Source organism: Danio rerio, chromosome 5 (assembly GCF_049306965.1).
Source record: "Danio rerio strain Tuebingen ecotype United States chromosome 5, GRCz12tu, whole genome shotgun sequence".
Lineage (NCBI taxonomy): Eukaryota > Metazoa > Chordata > Actinopteri > Cypriniformes > Danionidae > Danio > Danio rerio.
In genome coordinates, this window is record NC_133180.1 from 50,009,672 (window position 1) to 50,021,802 (window position 12,131).

A 12,131-nucleotide genomic window follows, 5' to 3' on the forward strand; every position below is an offset into this window, starting at 1 on the left:
ACCCCCTGGCCCTCCACCTATGGGCTTCAGACCCCAGCAAGCTACCCAGGGGTCCACCTCTCTCCCTAGACTTGCAGGATAGGCCCCAGGGTGCCCAATGGCCCTCCACCTAGGGGCCTCTAACCTTAGGAAGCTACCCAAGGGTCCACCTCTCTCCCTGGACTTGAAGTATAGGCCCCAGGGTACACCCTGGCCCTCCACCTATGGGCTTCAGACCCCAGCAAGCTACCCAGGGGTCCACCTCTCTCCCTGGACTTGCAGTAGAGTCCCCAGGGTGCCCCCTGGCCCTCCACCTAGAGGCCTCTGACCCCAGCAAGCTACCCAGTGGTCCACCTCTTTCCCTGGACTTGCAGTAGAGGCCCCAGGGTGCCCCCTGGCCCTCCACCTAGGGGCCTTTGACCCCAGCAAGCTACTTAGGGGTCCACCTCTCTCCCTGGACTTGCAGTAAAGGCCCCAGGGTGCCCCCTGGCCCTCCACCTAGGGGCCTCGTACCCCAGCAAGCTACCCAGGGGTCCACCTCTCTCCCTGGACTTGCAGGATAGGCCCCAGGGTGCCCCCTGGCCCTCCACCTAGGGGCCTCTGACCCCAGCAAGCTACCCAAAGGTCCACCTCTCTCCCTGGACTTGCAGAATAGGCCCCAGGGTGCCCCCTGACCCTCCACCAAGGGACCTCTGACCCCAGCAAGCTACACAAGGGTCCACAACTCTCCCTGGGATTGCAGTAAAGGTCCCAGGGTGCCCCCTTGACCTCCACCTAGGGGCCTCGTGCCCCAGCAAGCTACCCATGGGTCCACCTCTCTCCCTGGACTTGCAGGATAGGCCCCAGGGTGCCCCCTGGCCCTCCACCTAGGGGCCTCTGACCTTAGGAAGCTACCCAGGGGTCCACCTCTCTCCCTGGACTTGTAGTATAGGCCCCAGGGTACCCCCTGGCCCTCCACCTATGGGCTACAGACCCCAGCAAGCTACCCAGGGGTCCACCTCTCTCCCTGGACTTGCAGTATAGGCCCCAGGGTGCCCCCTGGCCCTCCACCTAGAGGCCTCTGACCCCAGCAAGCTACCCAGTGGTCCACCTCTTTCCCTGGACTTGCAGTAGAGGCCCCAGGGTGCCCCCTGGCCCTCCACCTAGGGGCCTTTGACCCCAGCAAGCTACTTAGGGGTCCACCTCTCTCCCTGGACTTGCAGTAAAGGCCCCAGGGTGCCCCCTGGCCCTCCACCTAGGGGCCTCGTACCCCAGCAAGCTACCCAGGGGTCCACCTCTCTCCCTGGACTTGCAGGATAGGCCCCAGGGTGCCCCCTGGCCCTCCACCTAGGGGCCTCTGACCCCAGCAAGCTACCCAAAGGTCCACCTCTCTCCCTGGACTTGCAGAATAGGCCCCAGGGTGCCCCCTGACCCTCCACCAAAAGACCTCTGACCCCAGCAAGCTACACAAGGGTCCACAACTCTCCCTGGGATTGCAGTAAAGGTCCCAGGGTGCCCCCTTGACCTCCACCTAGGGGCCTCGTGCCCCAGCAAGCTACCCATGGGTCCACCTCTCTCCCTGGACTTGCAGGATAGGCCCCAGGGTGCCCCCTGGCCCTCCACCTAGGGGCCTCTGACCTTAGGAAGCTACCCAGGGGTCCACCTCTCTCCCTGGACTTGTAGTATAGGCCCCAGGGTACCCCCTGGCCCTCCACCTATGGGCTACAGACCCCAGCAAGCTACCCAGGGGTCCACCTCTCTCCCTGGACTTGCAGTATAGGCCCCAGGGTGCCCCTTGGCCCTCCACCTAGAGGCCTCTGACCCCAGCAAGCTATCCAGGGGTCCACCTCTCTCCCTGGCCTTGCAGTAGAGGACCCAGGGTGCCCCTGGCCCTCCACCTAGAGGCCTTGTATCCAGCAAGCTACCCAGGGGTCCACCTCTCTCCCTGGACTTGCACGATAGTGCCCTGGGTGCCCTCTGGCCCTCCACCTGAGGGCCTCTAACCTTAGGAAGCTACCCAAGGGTCCACCTCTCTCCCTGGACTTGAAGTAGAGGCCCCAAGGTGCCCCCTGGCCCTCCACCTAGGGGTCTCTTACCCAAGCAAGCTACCAAGGGGTCCACCTCTCTCCCTGGCCTTGCAGTAGAGGCCCCAGGGTGCCCCCTGGCCCTCCACCTAGAGGCCTTGTACCCTAGCAAGCTACCAAGGGGTCCACCTCTCTCCCTGGACTTGCACGATAGTCCCCAGGGTGCCCTCTGGGCCTCCACCTAGGGGCCTCTAACCTTAGGAAGCTACCCAAGGGTCCACCTCTCTCCCTGGACTTGAAGTATAGGCCCAGGGGTACCCCCTGGCCCTCCACCTATGGGCTTCAGACCCCAGCAAGCTACCCAGGGGTCCACCTCTCTCCCTGGACTTGCAGTAGAGGCCCCAGGGTGCCCCCTGGCCCTCCACCTAGAGGCCTCTGACCCCAGCAAGCTACCTAGGGGTCCACCTCTTTCCCTGGACTTGCAGTAGAGGCCCCAGGGTGCCCCGTGGCCCTCCACCTAGGGGCCTCTGACCCCAGCAAGCTACCCAGGGGTCCACCTCTCTCTCTGGACTTGCAGTAGAGGCCCCAGAGTGCCCCCTGGCCCTCCACCTAGGGGCCTCCTACCCCAGCAAGCTACACAGGGGTCCACCTCTCTCCCTGGACTTTTAGGATAGGCCCCAGGGTGCCCCCTGGCCCTCCACCTAGGGGCCTCTGACCCCAGCAAGCTACCCAGAGGTCCACCTCTCTCCCTGGAGTTGCAGAATAGGCCCCAGGGTGCCCCCTGACCCTCCACCAAGGGGCCTCTGACCCCAGCAAGCTACACAAGGGTCCACAACTCTCCCTGGGATTGCAGTAAAGGCCCCAGGGTGCCCCCTTGACCTCCACCTAGGGGCCTCTGACCCTAGCAATCTACCCAGGGGTCCACCTCTCTCCCTAGACTTGCAGTAGAGGCCCCAGGGTGCCCCCTGGCCCTCCACCTATGGGCTTCAGACCCCTGCAAGCTACCCAGGGGTCCACCTCTCTCCCTGGACTTGCAGTAGAGGCCCCAGGGTGCCCCCTGGCCCTCCACCTAGGGGCCTCGTACCCCAGCAAGCTACCCAGGGGTCCACCTCTCTTCCTGGACTTGCAGTAGAGGCCCCAGGGTGCCCCCTGTCCCTCCACCTAGGGGCCTCTGACCTTAGGAAGCTACCCAGGGGTCCACCTCTCTCCCTGGACTTGCAGTGTAGACCCTAGGGTGCCCCCTGGCCCTCCACCTAGTTGCCTCTGACCCCAGCAAGCTACCCAGGGGTCCACCTCTCTCCCTAGACTTGCAGTAGAGGCCCTAGGGTACCTCCTGACCCTTCACCTAGGGGACTCTGACACCAGGAAGCTACCCAGGGGTCCACCTCTCTCCCTGGGCTTGCAGTAGAGGCCCCAGGGTGCCCCCTGGCCCTCCACCTAGGGGACTCGTACCCCAGCAAGCTACCCAGGGGTCCACCTCTCTCCCTGGACTTGCAGGATAGGCCCCAGGGTGCCCCCTGGCCCTCCACCTAGGGGCCTCTGACCTTAGGAAGCTACCCAGGGGTCCACCTCTCTCCCTGGACTTGATGTATAGGCCCCGGGGTACCCCCTGGCCCTCCACCTATGGGCTTCAGACCCCAGCAAACTACCCAGGGGTCCACCTCTCTCCCTGGACTTGCAGTAGAGGCCCCAGGGTGCCCCCTGGCCCTCCACCTAGAGGCCTCTGACCCCAGCAAGCTACCTAGGGGTCCACCTCTTTCCCTGGACTTGCAGTAGAGGCCCCAGGGTGCCCCCTGGCCCTCCACCTAGGGGCCTCTGACCCCAGCAAGCTACCCATGGGTCCACCTCTCTCCCTGGACTTGCAGTAGAGGCCCCAGGGTGCCCCCTGGCCCTCCACCTAGGGGCCTCGTACCCCAGCAAGCTACCCAGGGGTCCACCTCTGTCCCTGGACTTTTAGGATAGGCCCCAGGGTGCCCCCTGGCCCTCCACCTAGGGGCCTCTGACCCCAGCAAGCTACCCAGAGGTCCACCTCTCTCCCTGGACTTGCAGAATAGGCCCCAGGGTACCCCCTGACCCTCCACCAAGTGGCCTCTGACCCCAGCAAGCTACACAAGGGTCCACAACTCTCCCTGGGATTGCAGTAAAGGCCCCAGGGTGCCCCCTTGACCTCAACCTAGGGGCCTCTGACCCCAGCAAGCTACCCCGGGGTCCACCTTTCTCCCTGGACTTGCAGTAGAGGCCCCAGGAAGCCCCCTGTCCCTCCGCCTAGGGGCCTCTGACCCCAGCAAACTACCCAGGGGTCCACCTCTCTCCCTGGACTTGCAGTAGAGGCCCCAGGGTGCCCCCTGGCCCTCCACTCAGGGGCCTCTTACCCCAGCTAGCTACCCATGGGTCCACCTCTCTCCCTAGACTTGCAGTAGAGGCCCCAGGGTGCCCCCTGGCCCTCCACATATGGGCTTCAGACCCCAGCAAGCTACCCAGGGGTCCACCTCTCTCCCTGGACTTGCAGGATAGGCCCCAGGGTGCCCCCTGGCCCTCCACCTAGGGGCCTCTGACCCCAGCAAGCTACCCAGAGGTCCACCTTTCTCCCTGGACTTGCAGAATAGGCCCCAGGGTGCCCCCTGACCCTCCACCAAGGGGCCTCTGACCCCAGCAAGCTACACAATGGTCCACAACTCTCCCTGGGATTGAAGTAAAGGCCCCAGGGTGCCCCCTTGACCTCCACCTAGGGGCCTCTGACCCTAGCAAGCTACCCAGGGGTCCACCTTTCTCCCTGGACTTGCAGTAGAGGCCCCAGGAAGCCCCCTGTCCCTCCGCCTAGGGGCCTCTGACCCCAGCAAACTACCCAGGGGTCCACCTCTCTCCCTGGACTTGCAGTAGAGGCCCCAGGGTGCCCCCTGGCCCTCCACTTAGGGGCCTCTTACCCCAGCTAGCTACCCATGGGTCCACCTCTCTCCCTAGACTTGCAGTAGAGGCCCCAGGGTGCCCCCTGGCCCTCCACCTATGGGCTTCAGACTCCAGCAAGCTACCCAGGGGTCCACCTCTCTCCCTGGACTTGCAGTAGAGGCCCCAGGGTGCCCCCTGGCCCTCCACCTAGGGGCCCCGTACCCCAGCAAGCTACTCAGGGGTCCACCTTACTCCCTGGACTTGCAAGATAGGCCCCAGGGTGCCCCCTGGCCCTCCACCTAGAGGCCTTGTACCCCAGCAAGCTACCCAGGGGTCCACATCTCTCCCTGGACTTGCACGATAGTCCCCAGGGTGCCCTCTGGCCCTCCACCTAGGGGCCTCTAACCTTAGGAAGCTACCCAAGGGTCCACCTCTCTCCCTGGACTTGAAGTATAGGCCCCAGGGTACCCCCTGGCCCTCCACCTATGGGCTTCAGACCCCAGCAAGCTACCCAGGGGTCCACCTCTCTCCCTGGACTTGCAGTAGAGGCCCCAGGGTGCCCCCTGGCCCTCCACTTAGGGGCCTCTTACCCGAGCTAGCTACCCATGGGTCCACCTCTCTCCCTAGACTTGCAGTAGAGGCCACAGGGTGCCCCCTGGCCCTCCACCTAGAGGCTTCTGACCCCAGCAAGCTACCCAGGGGTCCACCTCTTTCCCTGGTCTTGCAGTAGAGGCCCCAGGGTGCCCCTGGCCTTCCACCTAGGGGCCTCTGACCCCAGCAAGCTACCCAGGGGTCCACCTCTCTCCCTGGACTTGCAGTAGAGGCCCCAGGGTGCCCCCTGGCCCTCCACCTATGGGCCTCGTACCCCAGCAAGCTACCCAGGGGTCCACCTCTCTCCCTGGACTTGTGGGATAGGCCCCAGGGTGCCCCCTGGCCCTCCACCTAGGGGCGTCTGACCCCAGCAAGCTACCCAGAGGTCGACCTCTCTCCCTGGACTTGCAGAATAGGCCCCAGGGTGCCCCCTGACCCTCCGCCAAGGGGCCTCTGACCCCAGCAAGCTGCACAAGGGTCCACAACTCTCCCTGGGATTGCAGTAAAGGTCCCAGGGTGCCCCCTTGACCTCCACCTAGGGGCCTCTGACCCTAGCAAGCTACCCAGGGGTCCACCTTTCTCCCTGGACTTGCAGTAGAGGCCCCAGGAAGCCGCCTGTCCCTCCGCCTAGGGGCCTCTGACCCCAGCAAACTACCCAGGGGTCCACCTCTCTCCCTGGACTTGCAGTAGAGGCCGCAGGGTGCCCCCCTGGCCCTCCACTTAGGGGCCTCTTACCCCAGCTATCTACCCATGGGTCCACCTCTCTCCCTAGACTTGCAGTAGAGGCCCCAGGGTGCCCCCTGGCCCTCCACCTATGGGCTTCAGACAACAGCAAGCTACCCAGGGGTCCACCTCTCTCCCTGGACTTGCAGTAGAGGCCCCAGGGTGCCCCCTGGCCCTCCACCTAGGGGCCTCTGACCTTAGGAAGCTACCCAGGGGTCCACCTCTCTCCCTGGACTTGCAGTGTAGACCCTAGGGTGCCCCCTGGCCCTCCACCTAGCTGCATCTGACCCCAGCAAACTACCCAGGGGTCCACCTCTCTCCCTGGACTTGCAGTAGAGGCCCCAGGGTGCCCCCTGGCCCTCCACCTAGGGGCCTCGTACCCCAGCAAGCTACTCAGGGGTCCACCTTACTCCCTGGACTAGCAAGATAGGCCCCAGGGTGCCCCCTGGCCCTCCACCTAGAGGCCTTGTACCCCAGCAAGCTACCCAGGGGTCCACCTCTCTCCCTGGACTTGCACGATAGTCCCCAGGGTGCCCTCTGGCCCTCCACCTAGGGGCCTCTAACATTAGGAAGCTACCCAAGGGTCCACCTCTCTCCCTGGACTTGAAGTATAGGCCCCAGGGTACCCCCTGGCCCTCCACCTATGGGCTTCAGACCCCAGCAAGCTACCCAGGGGTCCACTTCTCTCCCTGGACTTGCAGTAGAGGCCCCAGGGTGCCCCCTGGCCCTCCACTTAGGGGCCTCTTACCCCAGCTAGCTACCCATGGGTCCACCTCTCTCCCTAGACTTGCAGTAGAGGCCCCAGGGTGCCCCCTGGCCCTCCACCTAGAGGCCTCTGACCCCAGCAAGCTACCCAGGGGTCCACCTCTTTCCCTGGTCTTGCAGTAGAGGCCCCAGGGTGCCCCCTGACCCTCCACCTAGGGGCCTCTGACCCAGCAAGCTACCCAGGGGTCCACCTCTTTCCCTGGACTTGCAGTAGAGGCCCCAGGGTGCCCCCTGGCCCTCCACCTAAGGGCCTCTGACCCCAGCAAGCTACCCAGGGGTCCACCTCTCTCCCTGGACTTGCAGTAGAGGCCCCAGGGTGCCCCCTGGCCCTCCACCTAGGGGCCTCGTACCCCAGCAAGCTACCCAGGGGTCCACCTCTCTCCCTGGACTTTAAGGATAGGCCCCAGGGTGCCCCCTGACCCTCCACCAAGGGGCCTCTGACCCCAGCAAGCTACACAAGGGTCCACAACTCTCCCTGGGATTGCAGTAAAGGCCCCAGGGTGCCCCCTTGACCTTCACCTAGGGGCCTCTGACCCTAGCAAGCTACCCAGGGGTCCACCTGTCTCCCTGGACTTGCAGTAGAGGCCCCAGGGTGCCCCCTGGCCCTCCACTTAGGGGCCTTTTACCCCAGCTAGCTACCCATGGGTCCACCTCTCTCCCTAGACTTGCAGTAGAGGCCCCAGGGTGCCCCCTGGCCCTCCACCTATGGGCTTCAGACCCCAGCAAGCTACCCAGGGGTCCACCTCTCTCCCTGGACTTGCAGTAGAGGCCCCAGGGTGCCCCCTGGCCCTCCACCTAGGGGCCTCTGACCTTAGGAAGCTACCCAGGGGTCCACCTCTCTCCCTGGACTTGCAGTGTAGACCCTAGGGTGCCCCCTGGCCCTACACCTAGTTGCCTCTGACCCCAGCAAGCTACCCAGGGGTCCACCTCTCTCCATGGACTTGCAGTAGAGGCCCTAGGGTACCTCCTGACCCTCCACCTAGGGGACTCTGACCCCAGGAAGCTACCCAGGGGTCCAACTCTCTCCCTGGGCTTGCAGTAGAGGCCCCAGGGTGCCCCCTGGCCCTCCACCTAGGGGCCTCTGACCTCAGCAAGCTACACAAGGGTCCACAACTCTCCCTGGGATTGCAGGATAGGCCCCAGGGTACCCCCTGGCCTTCCACCTATGGGCTACAGACTCCAGCAAGCTACCCAGGGGTCCACCTCTCTCCCTGGGCTTGCAGCATAGGCCCCAGGGTGCCCCTTGGCCCTCCACCTAGAGGCCGCTGACCCCAGCAAGCTACCCAAGGGTCCACCTCTCTCCCTGGACTTAAAGTAGAGGCCCCAAGGTGCCCCTTGGCCCTCAACCTAGGGGCCTCTGACCCCAGCAAGCTACCCAGAGGTCCACCTGTCTCCCTGGACTTGCAGAATAGGCCCCAGGGTGCCCCCTGACCCTCCACCAAGGGGCCTCTGACCCCAGCAAGCTACACAAGGGTCCACAACTCTCCTTGGGATTGCAGTTAAGGTCCCAGGGTGCCCCCTGACCCTCCACCAAGGGGCCTCTGACCCCAGCAAGCTGCACAAGGGTCCACAACTCTCCCTGGGATTGCAGTAAAGGTCCCAGGGTGCCCCCTTGACCTCCACCTAGGGGCCTCTGACCCTAGCAAGCTACCCAGGGGTCCACCTTTCTCCCTGGACTTGCAGTAGAGGCCCCAGGAAGCTGCCTGTCCCTCCGCCTAGGGGCCTCTGACCCCAGCAAACTACCCAGGGGTCCACCTCTCTCCCTGGACTTGCAGTAGAGGCCGCAGGGTGCCCCCTGGCCCTCCACTTAGGGGCCTCTTACCCCAGCTAGCTACCCATGGGTCCACCTCTCTCCCTAGACTTGCAGTAGAGGCCCCAGGGTGCCCCCTGGCCCTCCACCTATGGGCTTCAGACCCCAGCAAGCTACCCAGGGGTCCACCTCTCTCCCTGGACTTGCAGTAGAGGCCCCAGGGTGCCCCCTGGCCCTCCACCTAGGGGCCTCTGACCTTAGGAAGCTACCCAGGGGTCCACCTCTCTCCCTGGACTTGCAGTGTAGACCCTAGGGTGCCCCCTGGCCCTACACCTAGTTGCCTCTGACCCCAGCAAGCTACCCAGGAGTCCACCTCTCTCCATGGACTTGCAGTAGAGGCCCTAGGGTACCTCCTGACCCTCCACCTAGGGGACTCTGACCCCAGGAAGCTACCCAGGGGTCCACCTCTCTCCCTGGGCTTGCAGTAGAGGCCCCAGGGTGCCCCCTGGCCCTCCACCTAGGGGCCTCTGACCTCAGCAAGCTACACAAGGGTCCACAACTCTCCCTGGGATTGCAGGATAGGCCCCAGGGTACCCCCTGGCCTTCCACCTATGGGCTACAGACTCCAGCAAGCTACGCAGGGGTCCACCTCTCTCCCTGGGCTTGCAGCATAGGCCCCAGGGTGCCCCTTGGCCCTCCACCTAGAGGCCGCTGACCCCAGCAAGCTACCCAAGGGTCCACCTCTCTCCCTGGACTTAAAGTAGAGGCCCCAAGGTGCCCCTTGGCCCTCAACCTAGGGGCCTCTGACCCCAGCAAGCTACCCAGAGGTCCACCTGTCTCCCTGGACTTGCAGAATAGGCCCCAGGGTGCCCCCTGACCCTCCACCAAGGGGCCTCTGACCCCAGCAAGCTACACAAGGGTCCACAACTCTCCTTGGGATTGCAGTAAAGGTCCCAGGGTGCCCCCTGACCCTCCACCAAGGGGCCTCTGACCCCAGCAAGCTGCACAAGGGTCCACAACTCTCCCTGGGATTGCAGTAAAGGTCCCAGGGTGCCCCCTTGACCTCCACCTAGGGGCCTCTGACCCTAGCAAGCTACCCAGGGGTCCACCTTTCTCCCTGGACTTGCAGTAGAGGCCCCAGGAAGCCACCTGTCCCTCCGCCTAGGGGCCTCTGACCCCAGCAAACTACCCAGGGGTCCACCTCTCTCCCTGGACTTGCAGTAGAGGCCGCAGGGTGCCCCCTGGCCCTCCACTTAGGGGCCTCTTACCCCAGCTAGCTACCCATGGGTCCACCTCTCTCCCTAGACTAGCAGTAGAGGCCCCAGGGTGCCCCCTGGCCCTCCACCTATGGGCTTCAGACAACAGCAAGCTACCCAGGGGTCCACCTCTCTCCCTGGACTTGCAGTAGAGGCCCCAGGGTGCCCCCTGGCCCTCCACCTAGGGGCCTCTGACCTTAGGAAGCTACCCAGGGGTCCACCTCTCTCCCTGGACTTGCAGTGTAGACCCTAGGGTGCCCCCTGGCCCTCCACCTAGTTGCCTCTGACCCCAGCAAACTACCCAGGGGTCCACCTCTCTCCCTGGACTTGCAGTAGAGGCCCCAGGGTGCCCCCTGGCCCTCCACTTAGGGGCCTCTTACCCCAGCTAGCTACCCATGGGTCCACCTCTCTCCCTAGACTTGCAGTAGAGGCCCCAGGGTGCCCCCTGGCCCTCCACCTATGGGCTTCAGACCCCAGCAAGCTACCCAGGGGTCCACCTCTCTCCCTGGACTTGCAGTAGAGGCCCCAGGGTGCCTCCTGGCCCTCCACCTAGGGGCCTCGTACCCCAGCAAGCTACTCAGGGGTCCACCTTACTCCCTGGACTTGTAAGATAGGCCCCAGGGTGCCCCCTGGCCCTCCACCTAGAGGCCTTGTACCCCAGCAAGCTACCCAGGGGTCCACCTCTCTCCCTGGACTTGCACGATAGTCCCCAGGGTGCCCTCTGGCCCTCCACCTAGGGGCCTCTAACATTAGGAAGCTACCCAAGGGTCCACCTCTCTCCCTGGACTTGAAGTATAGGCCCCAGGGTACCCCCTGGCCCTCCACCTATGGGCTTCAGACCCCAGCAAGCTACCCAGGGGTCCACTTCTCTCCCTGGACTTGCAGTAGAGGCCCCAGGGTGCCCCCTGGCCCTCCACTTAGGGGCCTCTTACCCAAGCTAGCTACTCATGGGTCCACCTCTCTCCCAAGACTTGCAGTAGAGGCCCCAGGGTGCCCCCTGGCCCTCCACCTAGAGGCCTCTGACCCCAGCAAGCTACCCAGGGGTCCACCTCTTTCCCTGGTCTTGCAGTAGAGGCCCCAGGGTGCCCCCTGACCCTCCACCTAGGGGCCTCTGACCCCAGCAAGCTACCCAGGGGTCCACCTCTTTCCCTGGACTTGCAGTAGAGGCCCCAGGGTGCCCCCTGGCCCTCCACCTAAGGGCCTCTGACCCCAGCAAGCTACCCAGGGGTCCACCTCTCTCCCTGGACTTGCAGTAGAGGCCCCAGGGTGCCCCCTGGCCCTCCACCTAGGGGCCTCGTACCCCAGCAAGCTACCCAGGGGTCCACCTCTCTCCCTGGACTTTTAGGATAGGCCCCAGGGTGCCCCCTGGCCCTCCACCTAGGGGCCTCTGACCCCAGCAAGCTACCCAGAGGTCCACCTCTCTCCCTGGACTTGCAGAATAGGCCCCAGGGTGCCCCCTGACCCTCCACCAAGGGGCCTCTGACCCCAGCAAGCTACACAAGGGTCCACAACTCTCCCTGGGATTGCAGTAAAGGCCCCGGGGAGCCCCCTTGACCTTCACCTAGGGGCCTCTGACCCTAGCAAGCTACCCAGGGGTCCACCTTTCTCCCTGGACTTGCAGTAGAGGCCCCAGGGTGCCCCCTGGCCCTCCACTTAGGGGCCTCTTACCCCAGCTAGCTACCCATGGGTCCACCTCTCTCCCTAGACTTGCAGTAGAGGCCCCAGGGTGCCCCCTGGCCCTCCACCTATGGGCTTCAGACCCCAGCAAGCTACCCAGGGGTCCACCTCTCTCCCTGGACTTGCAGTAGAGGCCCCAGGGTGCCCCCTGGCCCTCCACCTAGGGGCCTCTGACCTTAGGAAGCTACCCAGGGGTCCACCTCTCTCCCTGGACTTGCAGTGTAGACCCTAGGGTGCCCCCTGGCCCTACACCTAGTTGCCTCTGACCCCAGCAAGCTACCCAGGGGTCCACCTCTCTCCATGGACTTGCAGTAGAGGCCCTAGGGTACCTCCTGACCCTCCACCTAGGGGACTCTGACCCCAGGAAGCTACCCAGGGGTCCACCTCTCTCCCTGGGATTGCAGGATAGGCCCCAGGGTACCCCCTGGCCTTCCACCTATGGGCTACAGACTCCAGCAAGCTACCCAGGGGTCCACCTCTCTCCCTGGGCTTGCAGCATAG